This window comes from Balaenoptera borealis, assembly GCF_965194805.1.
Source record: "Balaenoptera borealis genome assembly, chromosome: 9".
Taxonomy (NCBI): Eukaryota; Metazoa; Chordata; class Mammalia; order Artiodactyla; family Balaenopteridae; genus Balaenoptera; species Balaenoptera borealis.
Window position 1 is genome coordinate 86501451 of NC_138873.1, and position 10824 is coordinate 86512274.

General features: G+C 45.2%; 1 long non-coding RNA gene across 1 annotated transcript; it reads left to right on the plus strand.

Moving 5' to 3' along the window:
* The first annotated feature begins 726 nt into the window (after positions 1–726).
* On the plus strand, positions 727–6175 carry LOC309635101. The gene is made up of 3 exons (XR_014248648.1): positions 727–875; positions 2004–2101; positions 6097–6175. It is a non-coding gene; the product is annotated as an uncharacterized lncRNA (long non-coding RNA).
* Positions 6176–10824: the final 4649 nt, after the last annotated feature.

Sequence of the window (10824 nt, forward strand, 5' to 3'; positions counted from 1 at the left end):
TTTTTACAAAGTAACTTTCTCTACCTTATTTCTAACTACAAGAAAAGGGTATGGCATGTGATCCACAAAACCAGTATAGAGACTATACTTGTCTGGAAAAGAAATGATAAAATGATGGTTTCAACACAGGCATATGCATTTTTGAGTGTTTTATTATGTCAAACTGGATAAAATGTGTGTATTTCTCATACAGAAAAGACCTGTCGAGGTAGAAATGTACCTTTCAACTATTCATGGATACACAAGTACACTGGGGAGATTGTAAAAGTGCAGATTGTGATTCAGTAGGTCCGGTGGGCCTGAATTCTATTTTTTTAACAAGCTCATGGTTAACTAGTGATGCCACAGTCTCTGATTCATTAACCACAACTGTGAATATCAGAGACATAATTAGAAAGGTAAAAATTCATATTTAATTTTGAACTTAAAGTGTTTTATGGATTTTACACCTTTAATAGAATAGTGAGCACAGCAGCAACAATCATTTGTGAATATTTACTATAGACTGTGTATCTTTCTAACTTTTTCGTGTAGGATTCCAGGAGAAAGGCCTGGGCTGCGGCCACAGTGGGCGTGGCCCCCAGGCCGGGCCGCCCCTCCAGGACCCCCGACGGGGCCCTGCGCTCCTGGCGGCTCCCTCCCCCGCCGCCCCGCTCCCTCCCGGAAGGCCTCGGGGCAGAGCGGTCCCACCCACTGCGCGCTGAACAGAGCCCGCGTTTCCTCAGAGCTGGAACTCCCGGCTCGGGCGGGGTCTCTTCCCTCCGCCTTCACGGAACTGCCCCAGAGCCCGAGGGGAGGGCGACCTCACTGAGGCTGCCGGCTCTGGAGGTGCCCCGGCGGCCGAAGCCGTGACAGTCGCGGGGACGGCGGGCCGGGTAAGTGGGCGCCGACCCTCCGCCTGGTCCAGTGCCCGGGCGGCAGCACAAGACCAGCTTCTGAGGGGCAGGGTTTCGCTGCCACCCGCCGCTGCTGTGCAGAAAGAGCGGCCTCCAGCGTCTGGTCCCCGGGAACTACGGTCCCTCCTCTCGCCCCTGCCCTCGGCCTGGCTCGCGAGGCCTGGTGGGCGTGGGGAGGGGGTCGGCCTGAGCGTCCTGAGGGGAAATGGGGCAAGGGAGGCGCAGGGTGTGGCTGCAGCGTCAGCGCCCCTCCTCCCGACTGCGGGGAAAGCGGCTGAAAACTCCTCCCGAGGCGCGCAGGCCCCTTATTCAGCCGAGTCCCTCTGCGCTCCTTCCTCCCTGAGCTAAAGTACCGGGGGGAGGGGACAGGGCAGGGGACTGGTAATGGGGAACATCAAAAGGTGATTGTTAACTAAGGAAAACCAGCTCTCCCAAGGTGAGGAATGCGGCGCTTTTCTTTGCATGGGCTCACTGAAATCCTTCCTTTGATATGCACCTCAGCTCTCTGGGGCCTGCATTCCGTATTTGCATATCCTGAGTGCCTCAGGGCCCGCCGGCTCACATTGGAGGGCTGCAAGTGCTGAAGACTGTGACATCCTTTGTTTACTGATAGGGCAAGAAATATTCCATTTCCCACCGGCTTGAGGGGCAGACAGTGAAAAAAAGTCAGAGAATCTCACTCGGCATGTACTTTGGTTTACATATAGATAATATTTATACTTAACTGTGCTAATAGAGGTTCTCAAGTCCAATCAACTTGTACTACTGCCCTCTATGTATCAATTTCATCAATATCATAAGATAAATGCCTATAGAATTGACTTAATCCATTTAAATAGGATAATGATTTTTAAAGGAAACATAATAGAAATATAACAACAAAACCTTTACCACTAAAGGCTGGGTCTGGAACAACCTAAATAAATGTTCCATTGTTAAAATATTGAAAGATGTAGTCAATAGAAATATCAACAAAAATGACAAATAATAAGGGTAGCAGAATGTTGAAATTTTCTATCTTTATCACTAAAGTGGCAGAAAATCATTTATTAGTAGGCACTGGGGGCAGAAGATGCCTGATTTTATATCTGTGTCATATTTGTGCAGTTGTTTCAACAAGTAACTTAAAGACAAAATGGAAAAACAAGGAGGTTTGTGCCTGAGATCATGTTGATGTGAAACCAGGGATGGCCACCTTGTGCCAGGTGAGTTAAGTTTACCTGGCAGGTAGACCGCAGAGCTCCTGGGAAGCAAGGGTTGGAATTTTTCTGCTGGGTGCCCCTTAGGTTCTGTGACTTGACTGACTGACTGTGAGTCATGTTTCGGGAAAGACCTGATCACAGGAAAAGGGTGGGAATAGAGTGCTTTGGGGAGCAGCTAACAACATTCATCACAGCTCACGGCCTGAATGAATTTTAAAGAAACAGGAAAACAAATGCTTCTTATGGAATCAGAGAATGTGAGGGCTGGACAATCCCAGAAAATGAGGAACAGCCATCCCATTTTCCAGATGACAAAACAGAGGTCCAGCAAGGTGAAATCCCTCACCCAAGTTGCACCCGTCTCTCCTCCCCACTACGTGGTTCATGAAAGCAGGACTCTTCCTGTCTTGATCACTGCTGAACCCCAAAATGGGCCAGCCATCTAGCAGCTGCTCCAAAAATTTGGGTTGACTGTAGGAACAATGCTATTTCTTTCTTTCTCACTCTTATTCAGGATTGTGCCAAGAACTCCCCAGGTTGCAATGTAATTCGATAAATGTAAATATTAATTGAGTTTTGTTGTGATGAGGACTTAGGCTTTGAAGGTAACAGACTTGGTTCAGATCTTGGTTCTGCCACTCCATAGCTGTTTGGCTTTGGGAAAATTACTAAGCCTCTCTGAGACTATTTCCTCCTTTGTAAAGTGGGGATAAATCTATCTGAGCCAGCAGAGCACCTGCATGAGAGATGTGCACTAAATATTGGTCTTTCTCACTCTCCTACGCCATCTCTCTGTTCTTCCCAGAGAAGCTGTACAGAAGGATATAGTACTTTTTTAAAATAGTTAACTAATTAATTAATTAATGTGTTTTTGGCTGCGTTGGGTCTTCGTTGCTATGCGCAGGCTTTCTCTAGTTGCGGCAAGCGGGGGCTACTCTTTGTTGCGGTGCCCGGGCTTCTCATTGCGGTGGCTTCTCTTGCTAGCCTTAACCCCAATGCTAGCCTTAACCCTGGCTCTCACAACATGAATTCCTCTTCCCATATCTTATCCACTAATTAGTATAAATGTAGGCATATTATTTCTATTAGCCATATCACACCGAGCCATTTATTCCATCCTCAGATCTGGATGAACTTCGCATTCCAAATACTCACTCACTGGAGCTCTAGGAACAATAGCACAGACAATCATCTCATATGAAGTAATGTAGCAGTTATTCTCTTCTCAGTCTTACTGATAAATGGATCATTTACACTTTCAACAGTAATTATTACTCAAGAACACCTATGACTAATTTTCTCCTGACCGCTACCCAGAATTTGATTATCTCCGCAGTAGCAGAAATCCAATGAAGCCCCACTTGATTTAACAGAAGTAGCATCAAAACCTGTATATGTCTTCAATGTAGAAAATGTAGCAGGCCCATTCACCCCGTCCCTCCTAGAGAATATGTCAATTTCCCTATAATAAACATTTCCACAGCAATCTATTTTTAGGAGCATTCGACAATCCCTAGGTGCCAGAATTATATACAGCCCAAGTCATCATTAAAACACATCTAACAATCTCCTTTCTATGAATTTGAGCCTCCTACCTACAATTTTGATATGATCAACGCATACATCTCTTATAAAAAGTTTTTTTTACGACTAACATTAACCCTATGTATATGAGAGTTTTCACTACTTGTCATCATACCAGGCAACCCACCACAAATTTAAGAAATATGTCTGACAAAAGAGTTACTTTGATAGAGTAAATCATAGAGGTTTCAATGCTCTTATTCCTGGAATTGAATTCTTCCTAATAATTTTACATTCTCCATGCTACCTACCACATTACACCACATGCTATATAGTAAAGTTCTCTAAGTAAGCTTCAGGCCCATACCCCCAAAATATTTTTGTATATCCTTCCTGTGCAAATAAACTCTCATTGTTTTTACCATCATTCTACTGACCATTTTCTCAGGAAATATAATAATTGTATAACCAGCTCACACTGGTTAATGGTATCCCCATTCTAATAAAAAACATGAACCCATAAGCTACAGAAGCATCCAACAAATATTTCCTAAAACAGTCTACCACATCAATACTACTTATAATGGCTATTATCATTAATCTAATATACTCTGGTCAAAGAGCACAATGAATAACAAAATTCTTTAATCCAGCAGCATCCACCCTCATGACAATCGCCCTTGTCACAAAAGTAGGACTTTCCCCATTTCACTTCTGAGTGCCTGAAGTCACACAAGGCATCCCATGAACAGCAGACCTGATGCTATCAACATGACAAAATTGCACCCCTATTAGTTTTATACCACATGTCACCATCCATCAACCTAAATATACTATTAATCATAGTGATATTATAAATCATAGCTGGAGGCTGAGGCAGACTTCGCCATACTCACCTGGAAAATATTACACCCTCCTCATCAATTGCCCATATAGGATGAATAACAGCTATTATAATGTATATTCAGATTATAACGATCCTAAACATACTAATTTATATCATAACAACACTATCTTCTTCTTATTTATGCCCAGATCATGTACTACAAGAGTATCATTATCACACACATGAGGTAAAACACCTCCCATCACAATCATTTTCCTCACCATTATAGTGTCATTAGGACATCGCCCATCACTATCAGGGTTTCTACCCAAATGAATAATTATCCAAGAGATAACAAAAACGACAACATCATTCTACCAACACTAATAGCCATCATAGCAGCCCTCAGCATATATTTCTACTTGCAGCTAACATACTCCACATCACTAACTATATTCCCTTCATTAAACAACACAAACACAAAACAATTTGAACGTACAAAGAAATAACCTTCCTATCATTACCAATCATAATACCCACACGATTACTACACACAACACCCATTCTATCGGTGCTGGACTAGGAATTTAGGTTAGTTCAGGCCAAGAGCTTTCAAAACCCTAAACAAGTGAAATTTACTTAATTCCTAAAAATAAGGATTGCAAGACTTTATTCTACATCAATTGAATGTAAAGCAAACACTGTATTTAAGCCAAATCTTTACGAGATTGATGAGTTTTAACCCCAGGAAACTTTAGTTAACAGGCAAATCCTCTAGTCAACTGGCTTCAGTCTACTTCTCCTTCATTTGAGAAAGAAAAAAAGAAAAAAAAAAAAGCAGGAAAATCACTGGCAGAATTGAAGCTGCTTCTCTGAAGTTACAATTCAATTTGTTGATTCACCACAGGGTTTGCCAGAAAGAGGGCTCAATCTCTGTCTTTAGATTTACAGTCTAATGCTAACTCAGTCATTTTACCTCTGTTCATACACTGCTGATTATTTTCAACAAATCACAAAGATATCGGCATTTTATATTTACTATTTGGTGCTTGAGCTGCAGTAGCAGGCAGCACCTTAATTATATCAATCGAGGCTGAGCTATGCTGACCTGGACCGCTACTTGGAGATGCCCAAATCTGTAAGGTAGTCATAACAGTCCCTGCACTTGTAATAATTTTCTTTATAGCTGTACCCGTTATGATTGCAGGCTTTGAAAACTGACTTGGGCCACTAATAACTCAGACACCTGAAGTAGCATTTCCCCCAATAAATCATATAAACTTTTGACTACTTCCCCCATCATTCTTACTCCTACTCATATCACCAATAGTAGAAGCTGGTTCTGGTACCAGTGGAACCGTGTATTCAGCTCTAGCCTGCAATCTGGCCCATGCAGGAGCCTCTGTCGACCTAACTGTTTTCTCCTTCCATTTAGCAGGTGTCTCCTCAATTCTTGGTATTATTACTTTTATTACTATAGTCTTTAATACAAAACCAGCAGTCATATCCCAATACCAAACACCATTATTTGTTTAATCTTCCCCAACTATAGCCATATTACTATAATTACCAATCTCAGTCCAAGCAGCCAGAATTGCCATGCTGTTAAGAGATAGAAATCTAAACACTACTTTCTTTGACCCTGCAGGAGGAGACCGAATCCTATACCAACACCTATGTTGATACTTTGCTCACCCTGAAGTCTGTATTCATGGCCTAACAGGATTTGTTATAAACTCACATATCATTACATACTATTTAGGACAAAAATTGCCTTTCAGCTATCTGGGAATAGTATGAGTCATGTCCACTGGTTTTTTAGGAGTTCTCTTGTGGGCCCATCATATGTTTACCATAGGGATAGCTGTGGACTCAGGAGCATACTTTGCATCAGCTACCGTAATTACTTCTATCCCTACAGGAGTAAAAGTATCTAGCTGATTAGCAACTCTTTATTTAATTTTTCTTTTTCTTTTCTTTTTTTTGTTTTTTTGTGGCTGAGTTGGGTCTTGGTTGCTGCGCATGGGCTTTCTCTGGTTGCGGTGAGCGGCAGCTACTCTTCGTTGCGGTGTGCGGCCCTTTCATTGCAGTGGCTTCTCTTGTTGCAGAGCACGGCCTCTAGGCGCGTGGGCTTCAGTAGTTGTGGCTTGCGGGCTCTAGAGGGCAGGCTCAGTAGTTGTGGCACACGGGCTTTTTGCTCCGCGGCATGTGGAATCTTCCCAGACAAGGGCTCGAACCCGTGTCCCCTGCATTGACAGGCGAATTCTTAACCACTGCGTCACCAGGGAAGTCCCTGGTTAGCAACTGTTCACGGAGGTAATACTATATGACCTCCCAATATATTATGAGTTTTAGGCTTTAGTTTTTTTCTTTTTACAGTAGGTGGTTTGACAGGAATCATCTTAGCCATCTCATCCCCAGACATTGTCCTCCAGGATACATACTATGTAGTAGCACACTTCCATGACCTAATGTCCATGGGAGCAGTCTTCACTATTATAGGAGGCTTCCTACACTGATTCCCACTATTCTCAGGTTATACAGTTAACTCAGCATGAGCAAAAATTCACTTCACAAGTATATTTGTAGTAGTAAATATGACTCCCTGCAGCACTTTCGTGGCCTCTCAGGGATGTCACTACGTTAGTCTGAGTACCCTGAGGCACACACAACATGAAATATTTTGTCTTTAGGCTCATTCATCTCAGTAGCAGCAGTAATGCTAATAATCTTCATACTTTGAAAAGCATTTGTGTCTAAACAAGAAGTCTTAGCAGTGGAAATTGCTACTCCTAACCTAGAATGGTTACACGGATGTCCTCCACCATATCCTATGTTTCAAGATCCTCCCTATGGAAATGTAGAATAAGGAAGGACTCAAGTCCTTTTCAACCAGTTTCAAGCCAACACCATAACAATTATGTCTTCCTCAATAAATGAGATAAAAGTAAAAAGTGATGTAGCTTTGTCAAAGTTAAATGATAGGCTAAAATCCTGTATATCACTAAGGCATATCAATTTCATCTAGGCTCTCAAGATACAACATCACCGATTATGGAAGAACTTTTACATTTTCTTCATCACACATTAATAGTGATTTTTAAAATAAGTTCTCTAGTCCTCTATATCATTTCACTAATATTGACATCTAAACTCATATGCATACAGTAGATGCACAGGTAGAGAAAATGTGAACAATTTACTAGCTATTATTGTAATCTTAATTGCCCTATCATCATTGTGAATCCTTTACATGATACGTGAAATCAATAACTCTTCCCAAACCATAAAAAACTATGGGTCAGTAATGATACTGAAGCTACAAATACACAGATTATGAAGATTTAAATGTTGACTCCTCTGTAATCCCCACATCAGAGCTAAAACCAGGAGAATAATGACTAATAGAAGTCAACAACCGAGTAGTTAGGGATAGTCATTGAATATTAGTTTCATCTGAAATTGTTGTACACTCCGGAGTTGTTCCTTCTCAGGCCTAAAAAGAGCTGCTATCCCAGGACGCCTAACTTAAAGAATCCTAATATCAACAGGACCAGGCCTATGTTGTGGACAAGAGAGCTCGTTTTCCTGAGTTCAAAGACAGGACAGAGGGATATGGCTGAGATATGGGGTGAATCTGGAGCCCATGGGGATGCACTCTCCAAGCTCCAGTATAGGAATGGGGCCGCTAGGGTCCCAGGCCACCCACCACGCCCTCTCGAGCAGGATCTGGGCAACATTCCCTGTCAGTGATGAGGCAGCCCTAGCACTTGTCGCGCCCCGATGTCGTGTCCTATGTGGGCCCCATGCTCTTGGGACCACACCCCACACTCTGCAGGTCCATGCTACAGGGTCCTTCATGCCTCAGGAGGAGAGACCACACAGCAAGCAGTTCCCTCCCCAACCAGCAGGAGGAGGGGAGGAGAGCAGGGGCACCAGGGGACTCTCACTCAGACAACAACACCCCAGCGGTGCCAGCGGGGACAGTGATGATGCAGATGAGGCACAGACCAAGAGATGGGACCAGGGGACCCAAAAGGCAGCTGGTCAGGTCCTGGCTCACCTGCACCCCGGACACCTTTGTCCCGCATACACCCCCTTCCTCATACACCCTCTCCTTAAATGCAGATTCGTCAGATGCAAACAGGCAGAGCTTCAGACTGAAAGTCAGCTCTTCCAAAATGACCCGTCAGCAAACACTGCAGGATTCCACTCCAGTGGGTGCCCTGGAGTCGACAACTCAGGGACTGAAGTGGATATCGGTGCCAGGGGCAGTGGGAGGGAATGGGGAATGAGACTTTCATGGTTGTGGAATTTTGGTTTTGCAAGATGAAAAGTTCTAGGGATGGTGGTGATGGCTCCACGAGAAAGTGAATATATCTGAGGCCTCAGAAACGTGCACTTAAAATGGTGATGATGGTAAAGGGTATGTGACGTGTGTTTTATTTCACTTAAAATAAATTCTTAAAATAATGTCTTGTTAATTGAGATTCCATTTCGACTCCCCCTCATCACAAATGTCGGAGGCCCAGACACAGTCCCCTACCTTAGGGGCCATCACGGTACCCTCACAGAGCACGTGGGAGACCATTCTTGGGGTGGGGGGCTAGTCTGTGCTCACCTGACCTCTGTCCAGGGGGACCCAGGCAGTGGTGACCCCCATAGATTAGACATATGATATGCTATAGTATTAATATGATACCACCAAGTGTTGTCACTCACCGGAACACAGAGCATCAACCCACTCAAACATGCCTGACCTCATATGATTGTGACAAGATGAAGAGAAGAAAAGGAACCACAGGTTAATCAGGACAACACCCTTAATGCAGAGGTTGGAAATCTCAAAGGGGACAGGACACACTGCAGGCAAAGAGCGCATATGCGGTCTCCCCATACATGTGATCCTGACCCATGCAGGTATGGTGAGACCCACACAGTCCCCGCACCCTATACCTGCGGCCACACATCCACACTCACCAGGGTGACCCACCTCCCCAGACCCCTCCACCTGGGTCACATGTCCACAGTCCCAGGGTGACCTCACCTCCCCAGACCCTGCACCTGGGGTCACACGTCCCCTTGGTCAGGACACCATGGCTCTGCAGGGGGCTCCCCCAATGTGGAAACAAGCTGGGTCCCTGGGACCTCCTGGGATGGGAAAAAGTGTCAGGTGGGTCTCCTTTCCCCACACTTGTCCCAGAGGAGTCCTCCTCTTCTCACTTTGGTTCTGTGTGATTTTAACTGTTTTTAAAGCTTTCATACTAGAGTTGAACACACGACCCTGGTGCTGGCGTGCTCAGTCCTTTCTCGTCTCGCTTACATGTTGAGAAAACTCACAGGACAGCAGGGCTGAAAGCCGAGGGGCAGCTCTGGACTCTGCTGAGTAGGGACGGTAGACTGGAGGGAGAGCTCAGCAGCAGCCTCAGCTGTCACCCATCGGCCTTTTGCCCGATCTGCGTGCCCTGCAATCAATTCACCAGCTAAACCTGCTTCCCTATGCACCATGCACGTGCTGGTAAATTGGAATTATTGCCAGGTAGTCCTCCTGAGGATTCTCCATGAGCCCCAGGGAAGGTGAACCCTGCAGGGATTAAGACTAAGGCCCCGACCATAGCACTGACCCTTGGGAGGACCAGGTCACCACACTCAGAAGAGAGGCTGTTACGTAGACAAGCCCACCTCAGCTCCAGACCCCAGACATCTAAGCCCTGACATTCAGATGCAGGCACGGAGCTTCCCAGTACTGAGGCCAGGCCGGGTCTCTACCCAGGTCCCCATAGTCCTAGCGTACACAGAACATGGTCAGGTCTAAATCTTCTTATTATAGACAACACATGGTCAGCTCTAAACATAATCAGTAGACAGGACATGCAGAGGTCTAAATCTACCATGTAGACACAACTTGATCATGTTTAAACTAGCTTAGGGCTGATCTCATAGGAGGTACAGATCACACACATGGGTCTCTCATCTTTGGACACCCACATCAGGAAACTGAACAAAATCTTTGGCATTAAACATTTCAACAGGCAAAACAGAAATGTTCCCAATTTCTCTGGCCACCTGATGGTCAGGATCCACGGGCGAGCCACGAACTTCTTAGAGTGCAGCCCAGTCTGCTGCCAGGACAGACAAGAAGTGGCCTGATTCCAGCCTCCCAGGCTTCCAGAAGGAGGCGGCCACACTGGAAGCCCAGGCAGGAGAGTCCTGCATGGTCCGGGCCGGGAGATCCAGTCTGTCCATTCGGCTGGCCGATTCCGGGCGGGGCGCTCAGGGCCGCTGAGAGCCCTGCACTCAGGTCCTGCTTCCCTGCAGCGTGTGCGTGTGCGTGTGCGTGTGCGTGTGCGTGTGTGTAGAGGGGGCGGTGGCTGAC